Source organism: Oreochromis aureus, linkage group 22, assembly GCF_013358895.1.
Source record: "Oreochromis aureus strain Israel breed Guangdong linkage group 22, ZZ_aureus, whole genome shotgun sequence".
Lineage (NCBI taxonomy): Eukaryota > Metazoa > Chordata > Actinopteri > Cichliformes > Cichlidae > Oreochromis > Oreochromis aureus.
This window is the reverse complement of record NC_052962.1, coordinates 40,958,814-40,972,382: the sequence shown is the minus strand read 5'-3', so window position 1 is coordinate 40,972,382 and position 13,569 is coordinate 40,958,814.

The following is a 13,569-nucleotide window of genomic DNA, read 5'->3' as shown; positions in this document are numbered from 1 at the left end:
CGTCATAATGAAACACAACAAAGGAAACATCTGAGACAGCACGGGTATGCTGAGCTGCTGATCAGCTGTGTGATCAGCTGTGTAAGGCACAAAGCACAGTGAGTCTGTCAGCGTGCAGTGAGTGTGATTCACACACGTGATGGGATGGGGCAGACTTCCTGCTTGTTGGAAACCTGAGAGTGAAGCTCTCAGTGGGCGGTCCATCAGACTGATGTCAGCGTCCTGTGGTTCGTGAGCAGAGCTCAGTGTGGTGTGTGGCAGAGGGACACGCAGAGGTCAGAAACATGGAAGGAGCTTGGCTTACACCTGCTGCTCCATCTCCGGGAAAAATGTCGGAGCATCGGCTGGTTCCTGAGAGACCGCCTCCCTCCCCCGGGGACATCTCTTAGATCAGAGTGGTCCAACTCCAGGCCTCGAGGGCCGGCAGGTTTTAGATCTCACCCTGGGTCAGCACACCTGAATCAGATGATTAGTTCATTACCAGGCCTCTGGAGAACTTCAGGATATGTTGAGGAGGTAAACCTCTGTGTTGGATCAAGCACACATGTAAAACCTGCAGGACACCGGCCCGTGGTTGGTGGGTAAACCGTGTCCCGTGGCCTGGGATGAACTGTGGACCCTCCAGGAGAAGCTGCTCTGCTGCCACCTTCATCTTCGTTCAGATTAGCGGCTGACGAGCAAACTCATACTTCCCTCCGTGTGTGTGACTCGCCTGCTGCAGACTCTGTAGCATTAAAATGCTGATTGTGTCTTGGCAGATTCATTAGCCGTCTCATAAATATTGATTTAGTGTCTATTATGCATTTATAAATCCCTAAATAAATATTGAATTAATGTAAGGTTAAACAAGACGACACATCAGCATGCATCATCGTCTCCCCCTCCGTCGCTCCGCTCTGCCTCCCGCGCCCCTGCAGGAGTGTCATCACTCTTTCTCAGCCCCCATCTTCCTTTTTTAACCCACCGATGATGAAGTGATTGACAGTTTGCCTCCTTTTGCCCTCGGGTCTGTCTGACCTCCGCCGGCCTGTCACCGGGACGGGCTGGAGTGGTAAAAAAGGCCAGCGAGCGGGGTGTTAGTCAGGCCGCTGCTTAAATTAAAGCACGTCAGGATCATCCCCGTCTCTGCAGCAGGAAGCCGGACGGCTCCAACCTTTTGTCTGTGCGTGTCAGTGCTGCTCTCCGTCACTGTCAGAGCGTCTGTTTATCTGCCCGTGAGGCTTCCTTCCTTCTTTATGCTCGTTCCATTCATCTGACCCGGCTCTCGCTCGGTTTCCTTTTCCCTTTCCTTCCTTCTCCTCCAACACCTTGATTCCTGCTCCCTCTGACGATGACCCCGGAGGTAACGGCCTGAACTCTGAAGACTTGGGTAGGAAGGGAAATGTTAGTGTGACGCTGCATTTCAACTTCCACTCTGTCAGGAAGCTGTGGTCCTCGGAGCCTCCTCCTCCTCCTGCACTGCTTTGTTTCCGTGGCAACACAGTGTGGAAGTGACTGGCGGCCAATGCTGAGGGATGTGCAGAGCTTATTGGTTTGCTGACAAACCGGCAACTTGAATTTTCAGCTGTGTGTGGGGTTGGCGCACTTTTCCACAGCTGATGTGACTGATAAAAACACACAAATCCATCTGTGTTTAGAGAACTGTGTCACAGGAAAGTGCAACGCAAATATGAAGATATCACTCTTTACATGTTTCAGAAACCCTGACTCACCCTGTCTGGTTGTCAAGTGTCAAGAAAGGCTGGTTTTATGGAGTCCTTCGATGTGTTTATAGCAGGCGCGTGCACACACCAGGAGCTGCAGGTGTGCAGAACTAACGGAGACGACTGAATGACACAAACATGAGAATCTGCAGCCTGACAGGGAAAAATGATGCTCATCGGGTAAAACCAGGGAGGAAAAGACATATGAGCGTAACAATGTGGCAGCTGTATATAAAAGATGGACACAGTGACAAAGATGCTGATGCATTAAACCTGTTTTCTTCGGCCAGCAGGGGGTGATATCTGCCAACACAGTCGTTTTGACTCTTACAGAATAAAAGCTGACATCACTTTATTACAGCCCATACAGATAACGAGCGTGAGCACGCAGCAGGGTCACGGTCGGGTCCGCCCTCACATCCACTTTCCAAACACAAACATGGCGACAGTGACAAATCCCGGACTTGATGATGTCATCATTTATCTACAGTCTACAGCCCTCTGTGATTTCTCGAATTAGAGTGGCCTAAACTGAGCCACATGCTGCCAGAGTGGGAGTCTGTCCATGCTCAGGTGTGTCTCACTCAGCCAATGAGGTTCCTGTCTGTTAAACTGAGGTTTGGATTGCTCTTATCTCCTCCAGTTTTGGCGGTCTCGATGAAACTGCAGTGATGCTGAGTGTGTTAGACGCAGAGTGAAATGTCAGCAAATACCATCGAAGGTTCAGAGATGAATGGAAAAAGGAAATTTAGGAAAATAAAAGAGGAAAAACAGCCCAGCGAAGCTTTGAACACCTGAGGAACACCTTTCTTTCCTCCTCCTCATTCCTCATGTAGGTAAGTTGAATGAGGGAGGAATCAGTGACAGCAGGAAGGTGAGGAACGAAGGAGAATCTGGTGCTTCTACACTCGCTGTCACAGACTCACTTTTAATAACAATAAATTGACGACAGTGCTGCTGAGAACAGATCTTAGACTGAAACTTCCACAAACTTTATTTTCTTGTTACTCCCTCGTGGGACAGATGGGTGTGGGTGAGCCTTCCAGGCCACAGGAGCCCCGGGAGCCATATTTAAAGAGTGTCATGTAGTATTTCACAATAGACTCTGTATGTGTCAGTGTGGATTCGCTGTGACAGGAAGCTGCAGACAGCGAGCTCCCTCAGAGTCACGCAGTGAACCCAGGGTGACCAACAGGACGTATGAGAGGTGGAGGAACACACACACACACGCACGCACACACACACACACACACACACACACACACACACACACACACACACACACACACACACACACACACACACACACACACACACACACACACAGATGTAAAGTGATCATAATAAGGTGCAGAATGGCCACCACCACCTTGGATAGTCTCTTGCAGACTTAACCAAACAACATAACATATTATTTGTCAGATAATAAGTTAAGCTCCCGCTGGGCTCAGTCGCCGGGGACTTTTGGTTTTATCTGAAAATGAAACATCTGTTCATTCACTAATGTGTTTCATTAGCTACAGACACCATCAGCAGTTTCATACATTTAACCAAACAGCTTGAAAACTGAAGACGTTAACAAAGGGAAGGAACATCTTATAAGTCCCAAATATCACAGTTATCTCTCTCATAATATATAAGACTAGTGACATTTGCACATGTATACTTTCATCATTGCTTCTTGTCTTTCTTGTCCTCCACCACTGCTGTCTCTCCACTCTCATCTCCTCCTCTTCCTCATCACCTCAAGCCTCATGTCCTGAACTAAAGTCAGCACTGAAACATTCACGCCCACAAACATGCTCATTTATCCTTGATTTATCCTTGTATGTTCAAGATGGCGCCGCGGATGGCAGCCTCGGTACTGCGCTCTCTCGCACTTTTCTTGTTTCTGTTTATTTTCTGCACTTTTGGTCACTCAGACCACATCACTCTCTCCAGAGACGAACTGCTAAACATCAGGCAGTTGTCTCACTATAGTTCTTATCCATTTTTCACAAACCCGGAAAGTTTTTTGGAGATTTTAGTTGGAGGCGCAGCAGCTCTCTGTGGCTCCTGGAGGAGACGTAGACGGGGGACTCGCGCTGGTGCGCTGGTGAAACTACGTCTGCGAGGATTCCGCACGGCACTCCCCTCCATTCACCTCGTGAATATCCGCTCTCTTCCAAACAAAGTCGACGAATTACTGCTCTTAAACCGGACCAACAAGGACTTTGCACGCTCTGCTGCCCTCTGCTTCACTGAAACCTGGCTCAGTGAGCGAGTCCCAGACGCTGTCTTAAATCTGCCGGGCTTCCAACTTCACCGGGCGGACCGCGAAACAGAGCTCTCAGGGAAAACAAAGGGTGGTGGAGTCTGCTTCTACATTAATGAAGGTTGGTGTACTGATGTCACAGTGTTACAGAAACACTGCAGCCCACACTTGGAAAGTTTTTTCATCAATTGTAAACCGTTTTATTCACCGCGGGAGTTTTCTTCCTTCATGCTGGTCGGAGTTTACATCCCTCCTCAGGCCAACGCGAACAACACACTGTGCGAGCTGGCTGACCAGATCACCACCCTGGAAAAGAAATTCCCGGATTCCTTTACAGTTATCCTTGGGGATTTTAACAGAGCAAACCTCAACCACAAACTCCCTAAATACAGACAGCATATAGACTGCCCCACCAGGGACAACATCATACTGGATCACTGTTACACCACTGTAAAAGATGCCTATCGCTCTGTGCCCCGGGCAGCTTTGGGACATTCTGATCACTGCCTGGTCCATCTTATTCCAGTTTATAGGCAACAACTCAAACGTGCCAAGCCTGTAGTCTGTCAAGAGGAGAAATATTTTACTGCTATTATTTGCTGCTATTTCTATAATCATCATTACCATTTCATTATTAATAGTGATGTTGCATCCAGATGCATTCAGATGTTCAAATATATTGGTATTATATTAGTCTTTATTACAGGTCCAAGAAGAACCACTTTAAACTGTTGAGTTGAATTTATAATCTTAAATGTTTATATGCAGACTGCATGGTGAAAGAAAAGGCCCCCACGTAGAGTAACTCTGTGCCAAAATGAGACAGGAAACACTTCTGCAAGGCATGCTTCTGCAGAAGTGAAACTGAAAGCAGAGTCTGAGTGCAAGAATTTTGAGCAGGTTATTTTATTATGCATTTATCTTTGACTAAGCTTTGATTATGCTTCAAGTAGTTGTATTAGATTGAAACATTTGTTTTATATATTTTATATATCAGTCAAGATTATTGCACACATACACACACACATAGTTTCAGTACATGCTGGCCTTCTGTCTGGTGGAAAGGTTACGAGGTTTAGCTGATGAAGTGAAGGGTGAAACAAAGGGCAGCAGAAGCTGACACACATACACATACATATAAGTAGACTCATTTAGTAGGTAAGAAGTTAAGATGTGTTTTGCTATAACTGCAAAGTGGGGGTGCGTACGTGTTAGTCTGTTCCAGGAAGTACACCAGATGTCCCAGAGATAAGCGACAGCGAAGACGAGCTGGGGAAAGCACCTGGGGTCGAGCTGAAGACGATGTTCTTTTTTAAAACTGTGTTCAAAGTTAACTGAACGGTTGTGGTTTTGGAGTGACGTATGCTGTAGTGAGACTGCCAACCCTATAAAGCCTTTGTCTGACTATTGTAAAGTAGTTCAACACTGATTGGGCGGTTGGACTCACACATGTGTTCATTAAAATGTCGTCTAATTGCACCAGCCCGGATCTGTGGTTATTTTGGATTCCTCCTCAATATTTGAACCTTAACAAGTCAAAACTGTGAAGAAGTGGACTAACGCAGCAAAGCAGGAACTGCAGGACTGTTTTGACTGCACTGATTGGACTGTTTCTGAAGCTGCATCTGATAACCTGGATGAGCTCACGGACACTGTGACATCATACATCAGTTTTTGTGAAGACGTGTGCGTGCCAACAAAGACCTTTTGCACATACAACAACAATAAATCATGGTTCACTCCTAAACTCCAACATCTTCGTAAGGCCAAGGAGGACGCCTACAGAAGTGGTGACAGGGCCCTGTAGAAGCAGGCTAGGAACACACTGACCAAGGAGATCACAGCAGCTAAAAGGATCTACTCCCAGAAGCTGGAAGAACGGCTCTCAGCCAACGACGCTGCGTCAGTGTGGAGGGGCCTGCAGGAAATCACCAGCTACAGACGCCCCCCACCCACTGTTGAAGCAAACAAAGACCTGGCCAACGAGTTAAACACATTCTACTGCAGGTTTGAGACGGACAGACTCCCACGCCTCACCCTCCCCTCCCCAGAGACATTGCTTCAAACACTGACCCCCAACACACCTTCCACCTCTCCCCCCTTCACCCGCACCCTCCCCAATCCAGTCTCAACGACCACCCCCACCCTCCCCAATCCAGACTCAATGACCACCATCACACCTCTCACCCCCCTTTCCTCCTCCCTGAAACTCAGAATACACACTGAGGATGTGAGCCGACTATTTCAGAAACAGAAGCCCAGGAAAGCCCCCGGACCAGACGGTGTCTCACCCTCCTGCCTCAAAACCTGTGCAGAACAGCTGGCTCCCATCTTTACTCGCATCTTCAACAGATCCCTGGAGCTGTGTGAAGTTCCATCCTGCTTCAAACGCTTAACCATCATCCCTGTTCCCAAGAAACCCACCATCACAGGACTAAATGACTACAGACCTGTCGCCGTGATGTCTGTGGTCATGAAATCCTTCGAACGACTGGTGTTAGCCCATCTGAAGGACATTACAGGTCACCAGCTGGACCTTCTGCAGTTTGCCTACCGGGCAAACAGGTCGGTGGATGATGCAGTGAACATGGGGCTGCATTACATCCTGCAACACCTCGACCGTCCGGGAACTTATGCCAGGGTCCTGTTTGTGGACTTTAGTTCGGCTTTTAACACCATCGTGCCTGAACTTCTCTCCTCCAAACTCTCCCAGTTCAGCGTGTCACCAGCTACCTGTCAGTGGATCACCAGCTTCCTGACAGACAGAAAGCAACAAGTGAGGCTGGGGGAGATCACCTCTGAAACTCGGTCCCTCAGTACTGGTGCCCCTCAAGGATGTGTCCTCTCACCACTACTGTTCTCCCTCTACACTAATGACTGCACCTCCAAGAACTCGGCTGTTAAACTCCTAAAGTTTGCAGATGACACCACCGTCATTGGCCTCATTCAGGATGGTGATGAGTCTGCATACCGGCAGGAAGTTGAGCGGCTGGTACTCTGGTGCAGTCAGCACAATCTGGAGCTGAACATGCTTAAAACTGTAGAGATGACAGTGGACTTCAGGAGACATCCCTCAACTCTGCCCCCCCTTACCATATCAGACAGCCCTGTATCCACTGTGAAGATCTTCAAGTTGCTGGGTACCACCATCTCCCAGGACCTGAAGTGGGAGACCAACATCAACTCCATCCTCAAAAAGACCCAGCAGAGGATCTACTTCCTGAGACAACTGGGGAAGTACAGTCTTCCACAGGAGCTGCTGATCCAGTTCTACACTGCAGTCATTGAGTCTGTCCTGTGCTCCTCCATCACAGTCTGGTATGGTGCAGCCACTAAACAGGACAGGAGCAGACTGCAGCGGACTGTACGGGCAGCAGAAAGGATCATCGGCGCCCCCCTGCCCTCCATCCAGGACCTGTACCTCTCAAGAACCAGGAAACAGGCAGGAATCATCACAGACCCCTCACACCCTGGACACAGACTTTTTGACCTGCTGCCCTCTGGCAGACGGTACAGAAGCCTGCAGACCAGGACCACCCGACACAGGAACAGTTTCTTTCCCCTCGCCATCTCCCTTCTAAACAGTTGACCTGTCACACTGCTCCCACTGCCAGACTGCAACTGCACCTTATGTACATTCTGTAGTATTCATTCCACCTCATTCATTTCTGTATTTTATGTATATAAGTTTAGATTAGTTATTTATAGTTGGTTTACACAGCTTTGTGTATGTATGTGTATGCATGTGTAATGTATATATAGACACGTGTGTGTGTGTGTGTGTGATTTACATTGCTGTGCTTCAGAGCCTCCATCTACCGGAACCAAATTAATTGTATGTGTCTGCACATATACTTGGCCAATAAACACGATTCTGATTCTGATATAGTCGTAAGTACTTGTTATTAGCAGATTAGACATGTGACCTTCCCGTCTCTGCACAGCTGAGAAGAGCTGGCTAAATAACAGCATCTAGGTGTACGTTAACATTGTGCCAGCTAATGTTAGGCTCGGAAATCACACTTTTGATTATGTTCTCACACCGAGTGAACGTTACAAGCTAACAATGTCCAACAGTGTTAGATCCACTTTAAACACAGTTTCACTAATGTTGGCTAACAGCAGCTAACAGAGCCTCACAGCAGCTAACAAAAGCTAACAGCAGCTAACCGAGGCAAATTGATCTTCAACAGCAGCTAAAAATGCAGTGATATTAACAAAAAAGTCTGGGATGTCCTCAACAGCTCACCTCAGTATCGCTGTCATCAGACAGAACTGAGCTACACTGACTCATCGACCTCGTTTCACCGGGTTTTACATCCAGAGTAAAACTGAGCTGAGGTAAACTGCAAGCAGACAGCCTTCACTCATTGCTGCAGTCCTACAGCAGAATTATAAACTTAAAGTGAGAGGAGTAAACAACAGGACTCAGCGGACTGCAGTCTCCAATCTACTGTCATGCAGTGGTGATATTTTACACACAGCGTGCTCTTTAAGCATGTTTGGACTGAACAGGTGAACAGCTCTGGCTGATAAACCTGTCACATGACTTCTGATGTGCACTTTCTGAAGAAACAGGGATGTTATCCCTTCACCTAAAGGGGAGGCACAGGTGGCATCTACCAAAACTGAGACACAAAATGATCACCATGAAACCGAAACAAGAAAACAGTGTGTTAAAAAAAAAACGACACGAGACGCCTGCTTCTCCAGGAAAATCTCCCAACATAAGATCTGGAAAAAGAAGAACAGGTGCAGACTACGTTGTGTTGTCGTTCTGTGTTTTTCATCATGCTGATTTGTATGAAGAGGTGGCCCGCTGCCTCCGTGTTTGCCCCTTGTTAAGTCAGAGGGATGAAAAGCTTTCGAGGGACGTAGGTGTCAGAGGAACGTCCACAGGGAGGAGCCGAGTGGAAACGAGCCGAGGTTTGTTGAGCAGACGAAGACGAGATGCTCCGATCCAGACGTGTTAGCAAGTTGTTGTAGCATCCTCTGCTCCGCTGTCGGACATGAAATATTTACAGGCAGAGCTAATTAGAGGAAGTACAGCACACACACACACACACAGACACAGGCACACGCACACAGGCACACGCACACACACGCACACACACAGACACAGGCACACGCGCACACACACACACAGGCACACGCACGCACACACACACACACACACACACACACACACACACACACACACACACACACACACACACACACACTCCTCTGGACACTGAGCCTCTGAATTATTTCCTGTTTGATGAGACCAGCAGTCAGATCCTGTAATCTGGCCCAGCTGGTGAAATAAGTGTGTTGATGGTGGTAACAGCGTGATCGAGCTTACAGCTGACGTGCCTTCATCGGAGACAAAAGGAGAGTCATCGAGCAGCGCTGAGTGTTGTTATAATAATGCAGCTATTAGAGAAATGAAGACGCTCACCACAGTGACAACACAACAAAGTCAGAGAAAAGGCCACCGGTTTCAAACATGAGCCTCTCTGTGGACCACACCTGCATGGGCAGGTAAAGGTGTGCTGGGTGCTCCAGCTTCCTCCAGCTGGGCAACCACATGCATGTTAATCTAAGGTTAAGGTTAATCTATGATTAAAATACGACCGCCTGCTGAGAGTTAATATGAATATTCAACACGTCGTCATCTCAGCTGTCAGATATGAACAGGGCGTCCTTTTTCATATCTACACCGTCCTACATGGTAACCTCAGGTTAGGATTAGGGTTGAGGTCATGACTTTGACCTGACAGCATTAAAAGCAAAACTTTTCTTTCAGGTTGTTTGATTAACTTGTTATAGAAATAAATAAATCTAGATGTTACTTAACAGTGTTTAACCTAAAACAATAATGGGTTATGGTAAGCTAAGGCCATTCTTTGCCCAGGTGAACCGTCAGTTGGTGCTCCCTCACTGGCATGACGTGCATGCTGTCGGCCCCTCCACGGTCCGTCCTAATAATCATCCCCACCGTGCTCGCTGACCCTGCCATGGTTACCAGGCAAAAGCCTTCTGCCAGGACAGAAACTGGGTCCTGTACTATCTAGGATCTGTATATCTAGGCTGTCTTTGTGTTATCTGTATCATCTTATGCTAACTACACCCTGCCTGACAGGATAAGACCTCACCAAGTTAACCCATGAAAGGGCACCTGGCAACCTGTGACCAATCATAACTAACGATACGTGTAAAGGATAAAAACGACACTATGAAGAGATGTGAGAGGAAAAAGATAATGTACGGGAGTGTTAAGAGAATATGGTATATATGTGATCAGCTACATGAAATGTATTATCATTAAGCACATTTCTACATGACTTTTTACCTAGTAACTTGTGTGCTGAACTTATGCAGATACTAACCGCATCCTGTTGTTCTGAACATTTAGATGTAGAGAAGACCAAGCTCAGCTCTTTTACGAGAACATGCAAATGAAGAGAAGGGGAAAAACCCGCTGCTCTAAATGACGTTGTTACCTTTGTACACACACACACACACACACACACACACACACTCACACACACACTCACACAGAAAAGTATAAATAAAGGACGCGGACAGTCAATAGACGCAGATCCTGCGTCTAAAGGGCTGCCCTCGCGAGTAAAAGAAGAACTGCAGTTGTTTGTGTGTTTTCTAAACTCAGGAGTCTTGGCTAAAGAAAGAACGGCAGGGTGATTTAAAGAAATCCCCTGTCATTTAAATTGGTCCTTCGAACCTAGAGATGGAAACAGCAGACTCATTTCTGTGACTCCAATAAGGTCTGACTTCTGCATCCTGACGCCGTGGGTAAACCAGCACCGAAGTCTGTCGACAGCCCTCTCCAGGTAGAGGTGAGAGTCCTGGAACGTTGAATTCGGGTCCAGGCCGGTGATTTAGTACTGGTCCACGACGTTGGGATCCAGATGACCTGAACAACCAGCAAAAGACGACTGAGGGTGAGAAAACACTTTTTGGTCTTAAACCGCCGGAAGGGTTTAGAAGAATGCGCAAAATAGGTTAGAAGTAGCCGGAATTACTTCAGGAAATGCGCAAAGGTTGGAAGTAGCCGGAATTACTTCAAAGAAGCACGTGAAATAGGTTGAGTTCGCCGGAAGGAACTAAGTTTAGATTGGTTCTAGAGGTAGCCGTCAAATACCTCGTGACAAATAAGGTTTAAGTTCGCCACAAGGAACTGTGTTTAGACAGGTTTCAGAAGTAGCCGGAATTACTTCGTGACAAATTAGCGCGCAAATGTCTATCTGTGTGTATGTATATGTGTTTTATGTGTATGTGTTTTGGAAGTAAGTTGATTTTACAGCACAATAAGCTGCTGAACTACTTCCATTGTTTGTTTTTTATTGTTTTCTTTGTGTATCCTGCAAAAACCTCAAGTACTGGTGACGAAGGGAAAACGTTGGGCTTTGTCTCATAAAACTGACACCGCTCCAGGCCCGGAGTAGGAGGCCGTGTCAGCAACCACCCCCGAGTCTAGTACCAGAGAAAGCTTTGCAGTTCTGTGATAATGGGGAATCAGCCCACAAAACTCACTGCTGACGAGCAGTGGCTAGAAAAAGAAATGTCCAGGCGCGGACAAATCAGTGCTTGTAGATGAAGAATTCCTAAGACAACAAAATGTCCCACTATACATTCACCCATATCAGGAGGAACATAATAATCCCTCATCAAGTATAAAATTAGAGATCAAAGTAGAAGTTTAAAAAGAGTTGGATACAGACCCAACTGAATATATATAAATACAAGAGGAATGAAGTGGAATAAACAAAAGGTTAAATTAAGGTTAACTTAAATTAAATTAGAGCTCATCGCTACTATATTCAAACTAATAATAGGAAGCATAGCAACCTGTAAATTGGTATTACCAAATGATACAAAATTGGGTAGACAACCATACCCAGAATGAATAGAATGAATGAAAGCAGATAATTCACACAAAATATATCAAATAAAAAAGAGAGATGCATAAGTTATATTACGGCTGCGTCATTGTTCAGCCAAAGAAAGAGTGTGAAAAAGCAGATGTCTCCAGCTTGGGAAGGTGTGAAGCTGCAGGTTCACACAGACCCGTGATGGATACATAATAAAATATAAAATAATAACCTATTGTATATTAGTAGTATAGTAGTATATTGTAATATACTATTGCTGTTATAATAAAGGAAAAACAATACAATGATAACATTAATAATGACATACTATTAATAATAAAAGGCACCTCAGTCAGTTATGATGTGAGGTGGATAATTGTTAAAAGTAGTCTGATTTAAGCTTAAGGTTTGCTCAAACTCAGTACAATGATATATGAGATCTATGAGTAAGATCAGTCTCTGTGTCAGTAATGCACAGCCGGATGTGCACTGATGGTGTGTGTAAATGCAAATGAGCAGCAGTGACGCGCAGAGAGGGTGGTTTCAGTTTCGAGAGTATTGAGCTTTATGACTATTGTTTGCCAATTTTCCTGTATATAAGAGGTTGGTTTTGCTTATTACGAGAGTATGAATACAGTTTGAATATATTAGTGTGGATGTATAGAAAATGAGTAGAAAATGACTGAATTTTGATAGATGTATATTTCGTGAGCCATAAATGTTGGTGTGTTTTATTTTTCAGTTATGTGTGTGTGGGGAGAAGCTGTGAGGACGATGAGAGGTTTCAGTTTTCTTTTTCTTTTTTCTTTTGACTTGCTCTTTCTGATCATGGAAGGCATGTCCAAAATACTCGTATGAAAGCGTATTTTGTGTGATTTTAACTGTGTGAATGCTGTCAGTATTTGATTGGAGTGACTCTGCATGATTTGTCTGAGTGAGAGAAAAGGCAGGGTGTGTGAGACGGGTCATGGCGTCTGAAAGAGGTTAGAATATTTAAAAGTGTGTATGAAATATATTTCTTTGGTGATGTAAAGTAGGATGTTTTAAAGTTTGAAAGTGCTTTTAATTCAAGAAATGCATGAGTGATGGTTATGAGAGGTTGAGTTTATTTTTATGTTTGAAAGAGCTCTATTTAAAAGTGTGCATGAAATGAAGGTGTATTGTTTTTAGATCAAGATTTAGTAGAACTACTGATCGTTTGTAGACTGTGAAAATTCAAAGGGAGACAGACTCTGCAGAGAACAGGAAATAGTGAACAGGAACTCTGCATGCCCATAAAAGGAACTGAGTGTGTACAGAAAGAACACAGAGAGACAGATGAGGCCCATGAAGCAAAATGGAGGTTTTAAGATAAAAAAAATGAACATAATACTAATTGTATGCTTTAGTGTGTCAATACAGGTGGGCGTCTCTCAACTTTGGAACCTTGAGTGCAGCACCAGAACAATAGATTAATAGAATTGGGAGAAAATAAGCCAGGCTTTGGCTCGAAATTGTGCAGCTTGATCTCTCACTTTGTCCTTGACCCTGAGAAGAAGCTTAAAGGACAGTCAATCGCCTGATGAAGACCGACAGAACATCGTGGACTTGAATACAGCAGGCAAACGGCAGTGCCACTGATCCAGTAACACTGATGACGACTGATGACCAGCAGCAGCATGTAAGACTAATGCAACATGTACTGTGAAAATACAGGCTGGGCAGTTGAACAGTGGGATAACGAATTGTGGAAGAG